At 36.6% G+C, this 21,552-nt stretch overlaps 1 protein-coding gene across 9 annotated transcripts in view; it reads left to right on the top strand.

The window, feature by feature from the left end:
• The window catches only part of RUNDC3B (RUN domain containing 3B), a 180,518-nt gene that overhangs the window by 126,287 nt on the left and 32,679 nt on the right, over positions 1-21,552 (top strand). The gene's annotated exons all lie outside the window — the stretch shown is intronic.

The raw sequence follows: 21,552 nt of genomic DNA on the forward strand, positions 1-21,552 counted from the left end.
TACATGATGCTGAGATTTGGGGTATGATTGATCCTGTCACCCAGGTAGTCAGCATGTACCCAATAGGTAGTTTTTCAACCCTTACCCCCGACCCTTCCTCTCCCTTCTCGTAGTCCCCTGTGTCTAATAATGCCATCTTTATGGCCACGTGTGCTGAATATTTAACTACCAGCTATAAGTGAGAACATGAGGTATTTGGTTTTCTGTTTCTGCATTAAATCACTTAGGATAATGACCTCTAGCTGTATCCATGTTGCTGCAAAGGACATGATTTCATTCTTTTTTATGGCTGCATAGTAGTCCATGGTGTTGATGTACCATATTTTCTTTATCCAATCCACTGTGAATGGGCTCCTCAGTTGATTCTATGACTCTGCTATTGTCAGTAGTGCTGTGATTAACATAGGAGTGCATGTCTTTTTGGCAGAACAATTTATTTTCTTTTGGATATATACCTAGTAATGGTATTGCTGGGTTGAATGGTAATTCTGTTTTAAGTTCTTTGAGAAATCTCCAAACTGCTTTCCACAGTGGCTGAACTAATTCATTCCCATCAATAGAGTGTAACCATTCCCTTTTCTCCATAACCTTATCAGCATCTCTTGTTTTTCAACTTTTTAATAATAGCCCTCTGACTAGTGTCAGAATGGTTTTGATTTCCATTTCTTTGATGATTATTGTATTGAGCATTTTTTTTCACATTTGTTGGCTGCTTGTATGTCTTCTTTTAAGTATCTGTTCATGTCGTTTGCCCAATTTTTACTGGGGTTATTTGTTTTTTTCTTGTTGATTTAAGTTCCTTACAGGTTCGAGATGTTAGACATTTGTTGGATGCATAGTTCGTATTTTCTCCCATTCTGTAGGTTGTCTGTTTACTCTGTTGATAGTTTCTTTTGCTGTGTAGAAGCTCTTTGGTTTAATTAGGTCCCAGTTGTCAATTTTTGTTTTTGTTGTAATTGCTTTCGAGGACTGAGTCATAAATTCTTTTCCATATGTTACATTATTCTGTATATGGCTACCCAGCTATCACAGCACCACTTATTGAATAGGGAGTCCTTTCTCCATTGCTTATTTTTGTCAACTTTGTCAAAGATAAGATGGATTGTGGGTATGTAGCTATATTTCTAGGTTCTCTGTTCTGTTCCATTGGACTTTGTGTCTATTTGTGTAACAGTACCATTCTGTTTTGGTTACTGTAGCCATCCTTGTAATACAGTTTAAAGTTGGATAACATGATGCCTCCAGCTTTGTTTTTTTGTTTTTTTTTTTTATTAGGATTGATTTGGCTATTTTTGTTCCATATGAATTTTAGGATTTCTTTTCTAATTCTCTGAAAAATGATGCTGGTATTTTAATAGGTATTGCATTCAATCATGCAATTTGTTCTATAGGTTGCTTTGGGCAGTGTATGGTCATTTTCACAGTATTGATTCTTCCAATTCATGAGCATGGAATGTTTTTCCATTTGTTCATGTCATTGCTTTCAGCAATGTTTTGTAGTTCTCCTTGTAGAGATCTTTCACCTAATTGCTTAGATATATTCCCAGGTATTTTGTGCATGTGTGGCTATTATAAACGGGATTGTGTTTTTGAGGTGACTCTCAGCTTGACCATTATTGGTGTATAGAAGTACAACTGATTTTTATACATTGATTTTATACCCTGAAACTTTACTGAAGTTGTTCTTCAGTTCTAGGAGCCTGTTGGTGGTCGTCAAGATTTTCTAGGTATATAATTATATCATCAGGAGGTTATCAAGGTTTTCTAGGCATATAATTATATCATTAGGAAAGAGAGACAATATGACTTCTCCTTTACCAATTTGGATGCTTTTTATTTCTTTTTCCTATTGCTCTGGCTAGGACTTCTAGTACTATGTTGAATAGGAGTGGCCAGAGTGTGTGTCCTTGTCTTGTTCCACCTCCCAAGGGGAATGTCTCCAGCTTTTGCCTGTTCAGTGTGATGTTGGCTGTAGGTCTGTCTTAGATAGCTCTTATTATTTTAAGATACATTCCCTCAATACCTAGTTTTTTGAGGGTTTTTATCATGAAGGGATGTTGGATTTTATTGAAAGCACTTTCTATGTCTATTGATATGATCATATGGTTTTTGTTTTTCATTTCGTTTATGTGGTAAATCACATTTATTGATTTGCTTATTTTAGCCATCCTTGCATCCTAGGAATAAAGCCTACTTGATCGTAGTTAACTAACTTTTAGAGGTGCTGCTAGATTTAGTTTGGTAGTATTTTATCGAGTATCTTTGCCTCTGTGTTCATTAGGGATACTGGCCTAAAGTTTTCCCTTTTTGTTGTGTCTTTCATTTTGGTATCAAGATGATGCTGGCTTCCTAGAATGTGTTACAGAAGAGTCCATCCTTCTTGATATTTTGGAGTAGTTTCAGTAGGATTGACACCAGCTCTTCTTTGTACATCTGGTAGAATACCACTGAATATATCTGGTCCAGGACTTTTCTTAGTTGGTAGGTTTCTTATAACTGTTTCAGAGTTTATTGCTCTGATTAGGTTCTCAATTTCTTCCTGGTTTAATCTTGGGAGGTTGTGTGTTTTTGGCAATTTATCAATTTCCTTTCGATTTTCTAGTTTGTGTGCATAAAACTGTTCGTAATAGTCTCTGAAGATATTTTGTATTTCTGTAGGATTAGTTGTAATGTCAGCTCTGTCATTTCTCATTGTGCTTATTTGGATCTTCTTTCTTTTTTTCTTTGCTAATAGCTAACAGTCTATCAATCCTGTTTATCCTTTCAAAGAAATGATGTTTGGTTTTATTGATCCTTTGAATAGGTTTTTGTGTCTCAGTCTTGTTCAATTCTGCTCTGATTTCAGTTATTTGTTTTCTTCTTCTAGCTCTGGGGTTAATTTATTTTTGTTCTTTTAGTTCCTCTAGGTACGATGTTAGAGTGTTGATTTAATATCTTTCTAACTTCTTGATGTAGACATTTACTGGTAAAAACTTTTAACACTGTTTTTGCTGCATCCCAGAGATTTTGGTATGTTGTATCTCTTTTTCATTTATTTTAAAGAATTTTTAAATTTCTGTCTTAACTTCATTGTTTACCCAAAAGTTATTCAGGTGTAAGTTTGTTTGATGCCAATGTGATTGTGTGATTTTGAGAGATTTTCTTGCTATTCACTTCAATTTTTCTTCCACTGTGGTCCACATATATGCTTGGTATGATTTCAGGTTTTTAAAATTTTATTTGGACTTGCTTTATGGCCAAGCATGTGGTCAAACGTAGAATATGTTCAGTGTGCAGATGAAAATAAAGTGTATTTTGTGGTTGATGGGTGGAGTATTCTTTAGATGTCAAATTGGACAAGTCAAATTTACATCCAGAGTTTGTTAGTTTTCTGTGTTAATGATCTGTCTAATGCTGTCAATGGGGTGTTGAAGTCCACTACTATTATTGTGTAACTAAGTCTTTTGTAGGTCTAGAAGTACTTGCTTTATGAATCTAGGTGCTCCAATGTGTGTGTGTGTGTGTGAGACAGTTAAGTCTTTTCGTTGTATTGAACTCTTTATCATTATGTAATGACCATAATGACCTTCTTTGTCCTTTTTTAATGTTGTTTCTTTAAAGTATGTTTTATCCGATATAAGAATAGGACCCCCTGCTCTTTTTTGTTTTTAGTTTGCATGGCAGATCTTTCTTCATGTCTTTACTTTGAGCCTGTGGGTTTCATTATATGTGAGATGGTTCTCTTGAAGATAGCAGATGGTGATTGGGTCTTGTTCTATTAGCCACCGTGCCTTTCTGTGTTTTTTAAGTGGGGCATTTAGACCATTAACATTCATGGTTAATATTGCTATGTGATGTTTTGATCCTATCCTGGTGCTGTTAGCTAGTTGCTTTGTAGTCTTGATTGTGTAGTCTCAATAGGGTCTGCAGGCTGTGTATTTAAATGTGTTTTTGTGGTAATACAGATTGTTATTTCATTTCTGTGTCTACAACTCCCTCAAGTATCTCTTGCAAGGCTGGTCTATTGGTAATGAATTCTCATAGTGATTGCTTGTCTGGAAAATATTATACATTTCCTTTTCTTATGAAGCTTAGTTTGGTGGGATATTAAATTCTTGACTGGTATTTCTTTTCTTTAATAATGCTGAAAATATGTTCCCAGTCTCCTCTAGCTTGTATAGCTTCTGTTGGGAAGTCTAATGTTAGCCTGATAGGATCCCCTTTGTAAGTGATCTGACCCTTTTCTGTAGCTGCCTTTGAGATTTTTTCTTTCATATTGACCTGGAAAGTCTGAAGATTCTGTGTCTTCGGGGTGGTCATCTTGTATAGTATCTCATAAGGGTTCTATGAATTTTTTTTTAATTTATATGCCAACCTATCTAGTGAGATTGGGGAAATTTTTCAGTTCCAGAAGTTCACTTTAGTTCTTTCTTAAAATGACTATGTTGTCATTCAACTCTTAGATCTTTTCACTGGCTTCCTTGAAATGGATTTCAACTTTCTTTTCAATCTTGTTAAGTTTCCTTGCCATCTAGATTTTGAATTCTATGTCTGTCATGTCTGATACTTCAATCTGATTAGGATTCATTGCTGGGGAGCTAGTGTGATCCTTTAGAGGTAAGGAAATGCTCTTTTTGAATTGCTGGAGTTCTTGTGCTGATTTCATCTCAGCTGAGGGGGCTAGTGTTTCTTTTTCTTTTATAAACTGCTCACATTTGGATGGGGCTTGTTTTCATTTTCTTTTCTTTTTTTTTTTATCCCTTGAGGGTTCGACTGTTGTGTATAGTTGGTTGGCTTTGTTTTTGGGTCTTTTCAGAGGGCCAAGGTTCTGTATGGGTTCCTTAGTTTGGGCTAGTTTCCTCATTGGGTTTCACAGGCATTGTGTGCTAAAGGAATTTATTTTTGTTTGGTGGTGTAATTCAGGCTGTGATGCAGTAGATGGCATTTAAGAGTAAGGGCTGGCAGATATGCTTACTCAACTATAAGCCTCCTTTGTATTTGAGTGCCTTCCTAGCAGTGCTTTGGGGAGGGGGAGATGTGGTGGTAGGGGAGATGCGGTGAGGGGAGATGTGGTAGGGGGAAAATGTTGTTGCAGGGTAGAAGATTACCCTCTCACTAAGCCTGTTTCTAGGTATTGGGGGAACCCCTCCAATCATGGATGTCTTGCCTATGCTTCCTTAGCCCTAAGGGGCACCCTGGTTGGCTGCACACCCCCTCCCTTAGGGACAGCTCAAGCTGAAGGTTAGATCACCAAAGACTCACAACTCCCTGGGGACCCACTGGTCCTCTGAGCTTGGCAGAGTCAGAATAGGTTGTGGGATATGTCTTTTGGTGGTCTGATGATGAACCGGATCAAGGGCAGAGGATCCCCAGGCAGGGTGTTGGTGCCACAGATACATAGCTCGTGTGGTGCCTGCAACCCAGGGTTTTTAGCCTGGCAGATGGCTGTGGGATCCCCCAAGCAGATCTCCCTCCAGTGTCTGCCCCAGGAACAGACCTAACCAGCTAGATTTGTCCCAAGCTTTCTGTGCTGAAATTGCTGGGCTGTCCCAGGTGTTCCAGGCCATGGGGCTCCCTCAAGTAGAAGGTGCGACTGGCCAACAGACTGAACCCTTCCCAGCCTGGTCTTGGGGAAGGAAGGATGCCCAGCTCCCTTGGCGGCACATGAACTCACGCCTCCCTGTTTCTGTTCTGAGTGGGGGCTCCCTCCTCACTAGAGCTCTAACCACAGATCTCGGTTCTGAAACCCTGGGCAGTGTACTCCAACCCTGGGAGGTTGGGACTGGGCCTGCAGCTTTGTCCTCTGGCCCATGGGGTTGAACAGCAGCTGTGCTGGGGGAGCTAAACTGCTCCCAGGTCACTGGCAAAACACTCAGGTGGAGCAGTGGAGGCTGTGCTCTGTGCACCCTCTTACAGGAATGGGGAGGCAGGTGGCTTTGAGAGGAGCTGGAAGACAAGGGGACATGTGGATCAGGCTTGAGAAAGGGAGCCCTACTTTCTCCTCTGGCTCTGCAGTCAGTAGGGGCTACAGTTACTCAGAGCAAGATGGAGAGACTTGGGGGATGGAAACCTATGGTTGCATTTTGCTGTAGCTGTCTCATGTTCCACCAACCCTTCTGAGCTCTGCACAGGTTTGAGCTCTGCCTTTGCATACTCTGTGGGCAATTCCTTTGCCAATTCAAATGTCTGTGTGGGTTGTGGGATCCTAACTATAAAAGTATAAAACTATAAAACTTTTATAGTTAGGATCCCAGAGGTGTGGTGTTCTGTAGTTCCTTCACTCTCCCCTTACTTTGGCTCTGTTCAGGACCAAGAGCCGGTCCTTGTGTTAAGAGATTCTATGCAGGCTTTCCAGCTTCCTCTTCAACCTTGGTGTCTGCATCACGTCTCTCTCAGCTTTCAGTGTTTTCTCTCAAACAATCTGTTTGAAATGTGATGGTTTACTTGATATTTTGGTTTCTCTTGAAGGGAGATGTGTTTCCTGGCTATATCTAATTGGCCATCTTGTCCCCTCCCTCCTAAAAACTTTCCTAGAATTGGACTCTGCAGACACTGGCCCAGTGGCAGCCCAGCTCCACTTCCTCCTTCCAGTGTTATTTTGTAATGAGATACTTTGAGACTAAGTAGATATAAAATATGATTTTTTTTAAGTTAGAAAGTTTTATTAAGGAACAAAAAAGTTTAATATTTTTTAGGAATTTGTATCTTGATGAAAATAATTATGTCAAGAAAAGAATTATGTTTACATATTTTTCTTCTTTTTTATGGTATTTTAAAGAGAGTTTGTCCTATGGGGCATCACTGGGTAGGGAAGAGGTTAAGACCTTTCTTAACCCCTTGCTTCCATTAGCAGGGAGAAAAATATCAAGAGCCAAACAGTAGAGATTTCTGGTTATTAAAAACCAGATTTCTGGTTATCTAAAATCATAATTTTACAATTAAAATATTAAGAAGATAGTTTCATTTTTCTTTTGCAAGCAATACTGGTAGTTTAAATGCTTTTAACATAAAAATAATTATGAAATCACTTTGTTTTTTCAAGAAATATTTTCATTTGAAGAATTAAATTTAAATGGATCACATTTATCTTACTTTGGATAATTGAAAGGAAACAAAGACTTTCAAACTTTTAAGTTTGGGAAATTAATCTACCTGAGCTATGATTTTGTCATATTTCTGGATATAAGAGTGCCATTGATCCTCTTGATTTTTGCAAAGGAAGCTTTCAATTGTCTTTAATACCTTTAATTTAATACCTTTAATTTTAATTAAATATTACTAGAGCAACAAAAAAAATTATGGCCACTGATCAGAATTAGACTATTTTCTTGAGTTTAGAGGTTAAAGATCTACTTTCATATAGTATGGCTTCAATTTCTAGACAGGCATAAGGCGTAAATTGGTGTCTTAAAAGATTCTTTTGTACAAAAACCACTTTCAAGGATACTGAACAGGAGCATAAGATACATTTCTTTGTGAATGTCCACAATTCACTACTTTATCAGAATCAGCTTTAAGAAATGCAGAACGGTGTGGATATTTTTGCAGCTATAGTGAAAGAGTGAACATGTTTTGTCCTTATCTTGCTGAGATTTTTTTAAAAAATCAACTGTCAAGAAGGCCCACAATCAAAGTTGGTCATTGAAATTTCCTTTGTTAGTCCTGAGAAGATAAAAGTAGCCCTGAGAAAATTAAAATTATAAAGGAAAAGGCCAGAGAAGGAATACTGACAGGTAGAATGTGAGGCATGTAATATTTGCTTCTACATTGTGTTTTTTTTTTCCTGGGCAATTTAAATCCTGAGTCACTTGTTTTTATGAATTTCTTGATGATTAGATGTATTTTGAATTACTGTTAAAGTGCTTTTTTATTGCATCTTTGAATACTCATAAAATCTATACATTTTGTAGTTTGGGCAACAGAGTACAAGTTAGTATGGAGTATTATAGGAGCATTCTAAAGCTCTCTTGAATATCAGAGAGATTTCTACACTGTCCAGTTGTGAGCTCTTAATGTTTTGGAGCCTCTGTTTCTTCATCTGTATAACAGAGATAACATACTTACTTTGTGAATTATTATGAGTATTAAATGGTATTAGGTCTATTAAAAAAAAAGGCATTCAAAGAAGGTTTATTCCTCTGCTTTTATTTATGGAAACCTTAAAATCTCCTTCATAAATTGACTCAGGGAGATAAGCAGAAAATTAAAACCTTATGTCAAAATGCTAAGGATCAAACAATGAATTTTGACTCTTACCATATTATCCCCAAGTTCCAAGAAACTCACTTTGGAGTTCTGATTTCCAAATGGCAACGGGATTAATCTTTAAAATAATGGTATAGATTTGTATGTACCATGCATGTGAGTAAGACATATTTGTTTACTTCTTAACAGATATCACTTGTAACTGTAATTCTTTTTGTCAGTCATATGTTTGCTGGAATATTAATTTAAAGTAGTTTAAAAGGCATTGACAAAGGTATATTTGAATGATTAAGATTATGGTGACCCAAGCACAGTGGCTCATGCCAGTAATCCGAGAGCTTTGAGAGGCCAAGGCGAGAGAATCACTTGAGGCCTGCAGCTCAAGACCAGCCTGGAAAACACAGCAAGACTCCATCTCTACAAAATTCTAAAAATTAGTTGGGTGTGGTGCTGTGTGCCTGTAGTCCTAGTTTTTTGGGAGGAACTATGATGGTGTAAGTGCATTCCAGTCTGGGTAACAGAGTGAGACACTGTGTCCAAAACAAAGAGAAAAAGATTTTGTTGGGTAGAATATTTAAGTATTGAATCATTTCAATCTTCTACTATTATGATTAGTAATAATAGTATAATTTCATTGGGAGATATGGCATTATTCTAGACTTTGGTTCTTATGGTTTTATGGAAATCTGTGTACAACTTGACTTTATTTTGCTCCAGTAACTGTTTTAGCTCTTATTTATCTATTAAATTTTATTCAATAAAAGAAATATAAACAAGCTTAAAGTACCAGTTGTACTTTGGATCAGTATATGGCAAGTTTGTTAAAAGATTAAAAAATATATTCTGTTTATGGCCTTTTCAAAACTTATTGTCAAAATGATTTATGCTAATTGGTGGAAAAACTTCAGTTTTGTATTTAGTATTTTTCAGTAAACGTATATTTAAATGTATACTTTGTACCTGAGATTGCCAAGTAGTTGAGAATATTGACAATAATAAGGCATGTTCTCTTTTTACATGGGATTCAAAATCTCCTGAAGTAGATTTAACATCATCAATCACATTGTTATTTGAAGGGTGCCATATATAAGAGAGGGGTTTTGTCAACATCTAGAGGTATAGACCGTCAGATAGATGATCTGTTGTACAAATGATTCTTTGTAAAACATACATTCCAACCTCAGGAATAAATAGCCACAGAACAGTGTGCAAATCTTGAACACATTTGTCATATTTAACACCAATAATTGTTTTCTATTTTGTTTTCCTAGTTAGCTGATGAATGTTTTTTCTCTTTATGGTTTGAAAGATTATGGCAACAGTAACCTGTCCTATATGGTTTCCTAGTAAAGAAACTGAAGTGTCACTCATAGTGAAATATAAGTAAAGAATAATTCATTGTTAAAACTAGGCCATTGTTACAGTTGAAAAGCCAATTTGGTGTAGTTCATAGTGAGTACTGATGGCATGATCTATCAGCTTGCAAACTACAAGTCAGTGATACTATGCCATTCTGATGCACAAGTTTAAGATGAGTGGTATGAATCCTAATAACAGTACAATGATATTACAATGGACAGATTATGACAGTTCCTACTCATCTGGTCATGTGTACATTTTGGCAGGTAATAATTCTTATTAAAATTTAAAATTAAAATCATGTTAATATGTATTACATAATCTACTGTCCATACATGGATGAAAAATCAAGAAAATGTATCCAGAAGAGAAAAATGCTAAGCCCCAGAAAGGTAAAGCCATGTTCTGTTGCACTTCCTTCAGTATTAATCGGAAATTAGATATTACAACAGGAAAGAATAGTAATTTGATATTGATAGTATTTCCCCTGCCTGAAGAAAGAGCAAGAATGACTTTGTATTGTGGTTTGAGTGCCAGCTTACCCTCAGTAGAATACAACATCAAGTAAATTATTAAGGTTTTTGACTGCCATCCTTGGCCCCCAGACAGCATTTCTGGACCCACCCAGGGCCTGGGCAACTTACTGCCCTGAAGGGAAGGACACAAGCCTGGCTGGCTTCACTATCTGCTGATCCTAGAACCCTAGGGCCTTGAGTGAACATAGGTGGTAGTCTGGTAGTGGTTGCAGCAGTGCTTGGGTGAGACCCAGTGCTGTCCTAGCTTCAGGTATGACCTAGTGCAGTCCCAGTGATAGTGGCCATAGGAGGGCTTACATCACCACACCCCCAGTTCCAGGTGGCTCAACACAGAGAGAGACCCTGTTTGTTTGAGAGAAAGTAAGGGAAAAGGACAATAGTCTTTTACTGGTAATCCCGAGAATTCTTCCAGATCTTATCCAAGACTGTAGCAGGACGAGCCGCAGACAAAACTCCTCAGACACCGAGTTAAAGAAGGAAGGGGTTTATTCAGCCGAGGGCATCGGCAAGACTTCTGTCTCAAGAGCCGAGCCCCCGAGTGGGCAACTCCTGTTCCTGTTAAGGGCTCACAGCTCTAAGGGAGTGCATGTGAGAGGGTCGTGATTGATTGAGCAAGCAGGGGGTACGTGACTGGGGACTGCATGCACCGGTAATTAGATTGGAACAAAACAAGATAGGGATTTTCACAGTGCATTTCTGTACAATGTCTGTAATCTGTAGATAACAGAACCAATTAGGTCAGGGGTTGATCTTTAACTATCAGGCCCAGGGTGCGGCGCCGGGCTGTCTGCCTGTGGATTTCATTTCTGCCTTTTAGTTTTTACTTCTTCTTTCTTTGGAGGCAGAAATTGGGCATAAGACAATATGAGGGGTGGACTCCTCCCTTAAGACCACTAAGGCAGTGCCTCTGTAAGTCTGCAAAAACCACAGTGTTATTGTGCTTGGGGCCCAACTGCCACTGACTACCTGGAAATCCTTCTCAAAAAGGATGGGCACAAATATGCCCAGACTGCAAAGAGTACAATAAATACTTAACTCTTCAGTGCCCCAAGACTGACAAATGTCTGCAAACATCAGACCATCCAGGAAAACATAGTTTCACCAGACTACCTAAATAAATCAACATGGAGTCCTGGAGAAATAGGGATATGTGAACTTTCAGACAGAGAATTCAAAATAGCTGTTTTGAGGAAACTCAAAGAAATTAAAATAATACAGGTAAGTATTTTAGAATTCTATCATAAATTTAACAAAGACATTGAAATAATTAAAAAGAATCAAACAGAAATTCCACAGCTGAAAAATGCAATTGATATACTGAAGAATGCATCAGAATCTCTTAATAGCAGAATTGATGAAGCAGAAGAAAGAATTCGTGAGCTTGAAGACAGGCTATTTAAAAATACAGAGTCAGAGAAGACAAAAAAATAGAAAAAGAATAAAGGACATCTACAAGATTTAGCAAATAGCCTCAAAAGGGCAAATCTAAGAGTCATTCACCTTGAAGAGGAGGTAGACAGAGAGATTGGGTTAGAAAGTTTATTTAAAGGAATAATAACAGAGAACATCCCAAACCTGGAGAAAGATGTCAGTATTCAAATACAGGAAGGTTATAGAACACTAGGCAGATTTAACCCAAAGAAGACTACCTTGAGGCATTTAATAAACTTGCAAAGGTCAAGGATAAAGAAAGGGTCCTAAAAGCAGCAAGAGAAAAGGAACAAATAACATCCAAAGAATTCCAGTGTGTCTGGCAGCAGACTTCTCAGTGGAAACCTTACAGGTCAGAAGAGAGTGGCATGACATATTTAAAGTACTGAAAGAAAAAACTTATCATAAAATATTATATCCAATGAAAATATCCTTCAAACATGAAGGAGAAGTAGACCTTCCTGGACACACAAAAGCTGAGGGATTTCATCAACACCAGACCTGTCCTACCACAAATGCTAGAGGGTGATCTTCAATCTGCATGAAAAGGATGTTAATGAGTAAGAAGAAATTATCAGAAGGTATAAAACTCACTGGCAATAGCCACAGAAAAACACAGACTATTATAGCACTGTAACTGTGGTATGCAAACCACTCTTAAGTAAAAAGACTAAATGATGAACCAATTAAAAAAAAACAACTACAAGAATTTTTCAAGACATAGTACAGTAAGACATAAAGAAAAACAAAAATGTAAAAAGCAGGGGGATAAATTAAATTGTAGAGTGTTTATTAGTTTTTGCTTGTGTGTGTGTGTGTGTGTTTATGTAATGAATGTCATCAGTTTAAAATAATTGGTTATAAGACAGAATTTGGAAGCCTGATGGTAACTACAAATTGAAAAACATAAAACAGATACACAAAAAATAAAATGCAAGAAATTAAACCATAACCCCAGAGAAAAATCACTTTCACAAAAAGGAATACAGGAAGGATGGAAAGAAGAAAGAAAGGACCACAAAGCAACCAGAAAACAACAAAATAACAGGAGTAATCCCCTTCTTATAGATAACAACATTGAATGTAAAGAGACTAAACTCTCCAAAGAAAAGACATAGAGTGGCTTAATGGATGAAAAAACAAGACCCAAAGATCTGTTATCTATAAGAAACACACTTTACCTATAAAGATACACACAGAATGAAAATTAAGGGATGGAAAAAGATATTCCAAGCAAATGAAAACTGAAAAAAGAGCAGGAGTAGCTATACTTATATCAGACAAAATAGATTCCAACCCAAACTATAAGAAGAGACAAAGAAAGTCCTTAATGATAAAGGGGCCAATTCAGTAAGAGGCTATAATATTTGTAAATATATGTGCAGCCAACACTGGAGCACTCAGATATGTAAAGCAAATATTATTAGAGCTAAAGAGAGAGATAGACCTGAATACAATAATATTTGGAGACTTTAACACCCCACCTTCAGCATTGGAGAGATCTTTCAGATACAAAATCAACAAAGAAACATTGGATGTAATCTGCACTATAGACCAAATGGATCTCATAGATATTTACAGAACATTTCATCCAATGGCTGCAGAATACATATTCTTTTCCTTAGCACATGGATCATTCTCAAGGATACACCATATGTTAAGTCACAAATCAAATCTTAAAACATTCAAAAAAATTGAAATAATATCAAGCATCTTCTCTAACCACAATGGAATAAAGCTGGAAATCAATAACGAGAAAATTTTGCAAACTGTACAAACACATGGAAATTAATATACTCCTGAATGACCAATGGGTCAGGAAGAAATTAAGAAGGAAATGAAAAAGTTTATTGAAACAAATGTTAATGGAAACACAACATATCAAAACCTATGGGATACATTGAAAGCAGTCCTACAAGGGAACTTCATAGCTATAAGTTCCTATATCAAAAAAGAAGGAAAACTTCAAATAAATAACCTAGTGATGCATCTTAAAGAACTAGAAGGGCAAAAGCAAACCAAAATTGATGGAAGAAAAGAAATAATAAAATGCAGAATAAATGAAATTGAAGTGAAATGAAAACTATACCAAAGATTGATGAAAGAAAAAGTTGTTTTGAAAAGATAAGCAAAATGGACAAACCCTTGCCAGACTAGTGAAGAAAAAAGGGAGAAGACCCAAATAAATAAAATCAGAGATTAAAGAGAGAAGACATTACAACTGATTCTGCAGAAATTCAAAGGATCATTAGTGGCTACTATTAACAACTGTATGTCAATAAATTGGAAAATCTAGAGAAAATGAATAAATTCCTAGTCACATAAAACCTACCATTATTGAACCATGAAGAAATCCAAAACCTGAACAGACCAATAACTAGTAATGAGATTTAAACCTTAATAAAAAGTCTCATAGTAAGGAAAACCCCAGGACTCAATGGCTTCACTGCTAAATTCCACCAAACATTTAAAGGAGAACTAATACCAATCCTACTCAAACTATTTCAAAATATAGAGGAGGAAGGAATACTTCCAAATTCCTTCTGTGATACCAAAACCAGACAAAGATATATCAAAAAAAGAAAACTACAGGCCATTGTCTCTGAAGAATATTGATGCAGAAATCCTCAAAAGCATACTAGCAAACCAAATTCAACAATACACTAAAAAGATCATTCATCATGACCAAGTGGGATTTATCTCAGGGATATAAGGATGGTTCAACATATGCAAAGCTATCAGTATGATACATCATATCAACAGAATGAAGGATTAAAAAACCATATAATCATTTCAATCATTGCTGAAAAAGCATTTGATAAAATTCAACATTCCTTCATGATTTTAAAAAACACTCAAAAAACTGAGTTTTTTGAGAAGGAACATACCACAAAATAATAAAAGCTACATACAACAGATCCACAGCTAGTGTCATACTGAATGGGGAAAAAGTGAAAACCTTTCCTGTAAGATCTGGAGCACACATGGATATTTACTATCACTGCTGTTATTCAATAATAGTACTGGAAGTCCTAGCTAGAGCAATCAAAGAGAAAGAAACAGGTCATCCAAGTTGGAAAGAAAAAGGTCTAATTATCCTTGTTTGCAGATGATACGATCTTATATTTGGAAAAACTAAAGACTCCACCAAAAAACTATTTTTTTTTTTTTTTTTTTTTTTTTTGAGACGGAGTCTCGCTCTGTCACCCAGGCTGGAGTGCAGTGGCCGGATCTCAGCTCACTGCAAGCTCCGCCTCCCGGGTTCACGCCATTCTCCTGCCTCAGCCTCCCGAGTAGCTGGGACTACAGGCGCCTGCCACCTCGCCCGGCTAAGTTTTTGTATTTTTAGTAGAGACGGGGTTTCACTGTGTTAGCCAGGATGGTCTCAATCTCCTGACCTCGTGATCCGTCCGTCTCGGCCTCCCAAAGTGCTGGGATTACAGGCTTGAGCCACTGCGCCCGGCCCAAAAAAACTATTAAAACCGATAAACAAATTCAGTAAAGTTGTGGGATACAAAATCAACATACAAAAATTGGGAACATTTCTGTATGCCAACAATGAATTATCTAAAAATGAAATAAAGAAATGTAATCCCATTTACAATAGCCATAAATTAAATACCTAGGAATTACCCAAAGAAGTGAAAGATCTCTACAGTAAAAACTGTAAAACAGGCCAGACACAGTGGCTGTTGCCTGTAATCCTAGCACTTTGGGAGGCCGAGGCGGGCGGATCATGAGGTCGAGACATCAGGATCATCCTGGCCAACATGGTAAAACCCCATCTCTACTAAAAATACAAAAATTAGCTGGGCATAGTGGCACACGCCTGTAGTCCCAGCTACTCAGGAGGCTGAAGCAGGAGAATTGCTTGAACCCAGGAGGCGGAGGTTTCAGTGAGCTGAGATCACACCACTGAACTCCAGCCTGATGACAGAGCCAGAGTCTGACTTAAAAAAAAAAACAAAAAACAAACAAAATCTGTAAAACACTAATGAAAGAAATTGAAGAGGACACCAAAAAATATAAAGATATTCCATGTTCATTGGAATTATTGGGAGAATCAATATTATTAAAATGTCCATAGTACCCTACAGATTCAATGCAATTCCTATCAAAATACCAATGAGATTCTTTATAGAAATAGAAAATTATCCTAATATTTATATGGAACCACAAAAGACCCAGAATAGTTAAAGCTATCTTGAACAAAAAGAACACTGGAAGAATCACATTACCTGACCAGATTATACTACAGAGCTATCATAACCAAAACAGCATGATATTGACATTAAAAAAGTGTAGACCAGTGGAATAGAATAGACAACCAAGAAAAAATTCCACACACCTACAGGGATCTATTTTTGACAAAGTTGCCAAATACATACACTGGAGAAAAATACATGTTTGCTATAAATAAACCAGATATCCATATGCTGAAGAATGAAACTAGACCTGTATCTTTCACCATATACAAAAATCAAATCAAAATCAATGAAATACTTAAATCTAAGACCTCAAACTATGAAACTCCTACAGGAAATCTTTGAAGACACTCTCCAGGAAATTGGTCAGGGCAAAAACTTCTTGGAATAATAGTGTCCCACAAGCATAGGCAACCAAAGCAAAAATGGACAAATGAGATCACATCAAGTTAAAAAGCCTCTGCATAGCAAAGAAAACAATCAACAAAGTAAAGACACAACTCACATAGTGGGAGAAAATATTTGCAAACTATCCATCTGACAGCGGGTTAATAATCAGAATATATAAGGAATTCAAACAACTCAATAGGAAAAAAATCAAATTATCTGATTAAAAAGTGGGCAAAAGATTTGAATTTACATTTCTCAAAAGAAGACATACAAATGGCACACAGGCATATGAAAAGGTATTCAACATCACTGATCATCAAGAGAAATGCAAATCAAAATTACAATGAGATACCATCTCATCCCAGTTAAAATGGCTTCTATTCAAAAGATAGGCATAACAAATGCTGGCAAAGATGTGGAGTAAACCAAACCTTTGTACACCACTGGTGGGAATGTAAATTAGTACAACCACTATGGAGAACCGTTTGGAGGTTCCTCAAGAAGTTAAAAATAATGGCTGGGCATGGTGGCTCACGCCTGTAATCCCAACACTTTAAAGAGTCCAAAGCAAGTGGATCACCTGAGGTCAGGAGTTTGAGACCAGCCTGTCCAACATGGGGAAACCCCGTCTCTACTAAAAATACAAGAAAGGAAAAAAAAAGCCAGGTATGGTGGCAGATGCCTGTAGTCCCAGCTACTTGGGAGGCTGTGGTGGGGAGAATTGCTTGAACCTGGAAGGCAGAGATTGCAGTGAGCCAAGATCACGCCACTGCACTCCAGCCTGAGCGTCAGAGTGAGACTTTGTCTCCAAAAAAAAAATAAATAAAAATAAATAATGTTACCCCATATGATCCAGCAATCCCACCCCTTGGCATATACCCAAAAGAAAGGCAATCAGTATATTGAAGAAATATCTGCACTCTTATGTTTTTGCATCATGATTTACAATACCCAAGATTTGGAAGCAACCTAAGTGCCCATACACAGATGAATGAATAAAGAAAATGTGGTACTTATACATAATGGAGTACTATTCAGCCATAAAAAAGAATGAGATCCTGTTATTTGCAACAACATGGATAGAATTGGAGGTCATTGTGTTAAGTGAAATAAGCCAGGCACAGAAAGAAAAATATTCCATGTTATCACATATTTTTGGTATATAAAAATAAACACAATTGAACTAATGGACATAGGGAGTAGGAGGATGGTTACCAAAGCCTAGGAAGAGTAGTGAGGAGATTTGGGGGTGGAAGTGGGGATGGTTAATGAGTAAAACAAAAATAATTACAATGAATAAGACCTAGTGTTTGATAGTACAACAGATTAACTATAGTCAATAATAATCTTATTTTACATTTAAAAATAACCAAAAGTAAAATCGGATTGCTGGTAACATAAAGGATAAAAGTTTAAGGGGATGGATACCCTATTCTTCATGAGGTGATTATTACACAATGTGTGCTTGTATCAAAATATCTCATGTACCCCAGAAATACATAACATCTACTCTGTACCAACAAAAATTTTTAAAAGAAAGAAATTCTGGAGGCCAGAAGGCAGTGGGCAAATTTTTCAATATGCTAAAAGAAAAAAGCTGTCAACCATGTTTCCTATAGCCAGCAAAACTGCCCTTCAAAAATGAGAGAGAAGTTAAGGTGTTCCCAGGTAAATATAAGCAGAAGTTCATTACTACTAGACCTGCCTTGCACGAGGTAGTCCTGCAAGGTAAAATTAAAGAACACCAGACCGTAATTTAAAGCTGTATGAAGAAATAAATATATCAATAAGGATATACCATGGATAATTATAAAATCTTGTAGTAGTGTGACAATGGTTTGTAACTCAACTTTTGTTTTCTCTTGATTTAAGATACTAATACATTTAATGAAAACAATTATTAGTCTAAAAACTAATTTGGTTTGTAACTCCACATTTTGTTTTCTACATAATTCATGGGACTAATGTGTTTAAAAGTAATATTAGTTTATGTTTGGGGGCACAAAGTGTATAAAGGTGTAATTTTGTGACATCAGTAACTGAAAAGGTTGGGGACATAGCTGTAAAGGAGCAGAGTTTACAGGATTATAAAATATGAATAACTTTATATATAGGCTGCATTGTAAAATATTATCCTGAGTAGATTTGGTTAAATAAGTACATTATTAAAATTTCTGTTTCTCTTTAATATGGGTACTAGAAAATTAAACTTTTAAAGTAGTTTCTGGGTGTTTCTGATGGGCAATCAGGGCTGAGAACTGCTGCTGTATAGGGCTGGGTTAAATTTAAGTTTAAATTTTTTTAGCAGGAGTATTTTGTAGATGATGCTGTGGACTTCACATTGTATCATATTGTGAAGCACATTGGTTGTCCCACTTTTAGTGATTATAAGATCAGGCAGTGGATTCAGGTGGTGACAGCTTAGTTTCTCCTATATAAAAGTTCCTGTCAGCCTTTCATTTAATGGCTTAAACCATGGGTTAGCATTGCCTAAAGCAGTTGATTAATTAGGGTTTGTAAAGGGTGATTTCCCAACTGTTAGTCATTTCATACTTATTGGCTGGAATTAACTGTAAAGAAGAACTTTCCCTCGTCAGGGTTTTTTGGTGATTGCTCTGAAATTCAGTTCTTATGGAATATTGTTAAGTTTTAGAGTAAGACACTGATGTCCTGCTTCTTTTTAATGGTTTCTAATGAGATGATGATTTTTGTTTCTTATTTTGCATTATTTTATTATTTTGAACTTGTTACAATTAGAATTCTTTTACAATGCAAATTAACTTACACAAGATTTATAAATAAAGGGATGATGTCAGTGTAGCAAGGAAAACCCTTGATTCATATGTTAATATGTCTCAACAAGTGACACCAGCTGAATGCAAAATACAGGAATACAATCAAATACTACAAGCCACCAACAGATGGCATTCTCTCATTGTACATGATCACCTTACATTCCACTGGTTTCATTTAGCTAAGACTTGGAGGTGCTTGCTCTGTATTTACTCCATCTTTGTGCATTTTTCCCTTGCCTTCATGGCAAGCCTCAAACCCCCAGTATCCTCAACCCTTCCTTACTCTCTTATATCAAAGGCTGTTACTTTGTTGTTGTTAAAATCTAGATTTATTGCAATATTTCTTTTCTATATAGGAATTTAACAAACCTTTTAAATTGAGTTTGTAATTTTATTAGGATTGTTATTGTTTTCCTCTGTGTTCTAGTTAGAAAGATGATTAGGTCTTGAATTGTCATCTTCTGATCCTGACCTCCCCACAGGCCACCCATATTCTGTATGATATTGCAAAACACTTCTTGTTTGTTTTGTTTTGTTTGTTCCAGCATTATAGTAGAAATGTTTTTATTGTGCTTCTATCACTTACATTTCTTTTTATTTTTGATGCTCAAATTGCCCCGTTTTTGTCTAATTGAAGCCCCTTCATGTTGGATCTTGTGTCCTTCTAATATGAACCATTTGTTTTTGATAACTCTTACTTTCTAGCACAAGATATCCCAAGTTCATCTTGTATATTTGGTGCCCCACACCTGCATCATTCACTCCTGTAAGGAGCCAGGGTTTATTTTACATTTTAAAATGGGAAAAATAGTGAGTCACTTGATTTTTTTTTTAAGTTCTAAATTACTCATTAATGTCTCTTTCTTCTTAAAGGATAGTGTCAAGTTCTAAAGTGCAGCCAAGTTTGAAAACCATTGCTGCTTTCAGAGACTTGGTTAGATTTAGGTTTAACTTTTTGGGCAAGAATATATCATTGGTAAATGGGTAAATAACTTATAATTTTTGCACATGTGTCTCCTTTTAAGGTTGCTTCTTTCATTATGTTTTCTTTAAGGGGAAATAATCGTAAAGTTATATAAAGTAAATCTTTATCCCATGACTGTTTCTAAAGTTGAAAATAACACATGAATGAAGAACATTTTAATATTAACATTATGAAAAAGTTAGGATATTCACAAGCCATGTATGCATTTTCTAATTCCAGGAAGCTTTAATTGAATAAAGAATAATAAATTCTCATTACTCCTCTTGGTATTAAATTGCTTTTGTAACTTCTCTGATATTGTTTTATTAACAGATATTTATTGAGAAAGTATGGTGAGTCGGGCCCAGTTCTCGGTGCTGGTGATTCAAGAATGAATTAAACATATAGTTTCTAGCCTTATAGAGTTTATGTTGAGTAGAGGGCAAGGACCAACAATAAACAGATGGCATCTGTCAGATAGCTCTTAGCTCTTCCAAAGTAGTAAAGACAAGCTTGAGGTAGGCAACTCTGTTTTCCTGCTTTTCCTAAGGGAGTCAGGGGTTAGAGTGTATTTAACACCTTTATCTTTGGTGACTTTCCCTTTCTTTGACCTTCAGTAATTGCTACCTAGGTATTCTTTCCATTTACATAAAATTCTGCATTACTATAGTTATTTGCATGAAGATTGATAGCCTATGATTTTCTCAGTGTGCTGTGTCACAAATAGTACTGGAGCACATTTAAGTACTCACAAATAATCCTGGAGTACATCTTAAGAATTACACAAGGCTGGGTGTGGTGGTTCACGCCTGTAATCCCAGCACTTTGGGAGGCTGAGACAGGTGGATCACGAGGTCAAGAGATCAAGACCATCCTGGCCGACGTGGTAAAACCCCGTCTCTACTAAAAATACAAAATTTAGCTGGGAGTGGTGGTGTGCGTCTGTAGTCCCAGCTACTCAGGAGGCTGAGGCAAGAGAATCACTTGAACCTGGGAGGCAGAGGTTGCAGTGAGCCAAGATCACGCCACTGCACTCCAGCCTGGGTGACAGAGCGAGTGGAAAATTACAAAATTTGCTATATTGCTGATGCTAGGAACTTTTTTAGCATCAAAGTTGCTCACTCACACTTTCAAAACTTTCCTCATAGCCCCAAGGGCTTTAAATATATTGTCTTATCAAAATTGAAAATTACTTCATGTCATGGACCTTTGGAGTTGCATTGGAATGCTTGGAACCACAGCTGTTACATCCTTAGATTTCAGGGGTTAGATCCTTATACACGTCCAACAGCTGAAAGTATAACCACATCATGAGCGTTGACACAGCCTCTGAGGTGAGGAAGAAGCAAAGTAAAGGGGAGAGGATAACCCTCAAGCCTGGAGCCACAAGATAAATAATCAAATAAATGAACAAAAGAATCACTTTGAATTGGCTAAGTATTACTATCAAAGTCTAGAATATGGATTTCTAGATCTTTTAGAAGACCTTGTACCACATTTTCTTTGTTCACTCATTATTGATGGGCACTTAAGTTTATTCCATAACTTTGCTATTGTAAATAGTGCTGCAGTAGACATAATTGTGCAGAATCTCTTCAACATACTGATTTCAAATCATTAAATACCCAGAAGGGGGATGGCTGGATCATATGGTAATTCTGTTTTCAGTTTTTTGAGTAACCATCATG

This window comes from Macaca thibetana, chromosome 3 (genome assembly GCF_024542745.1).
Source record: "Macaca thibetana thibetana isolate TM-01 chromosome 3, ASM2454274v1, whole genome shotgun sequence".
In the NCBI taxonomy this organism is placed as follows: Eukaryota; Metazoa; Chordata; class Mammalia; order Primates; family Cercopithecidae; genus Macaca; species Macaca thibetana.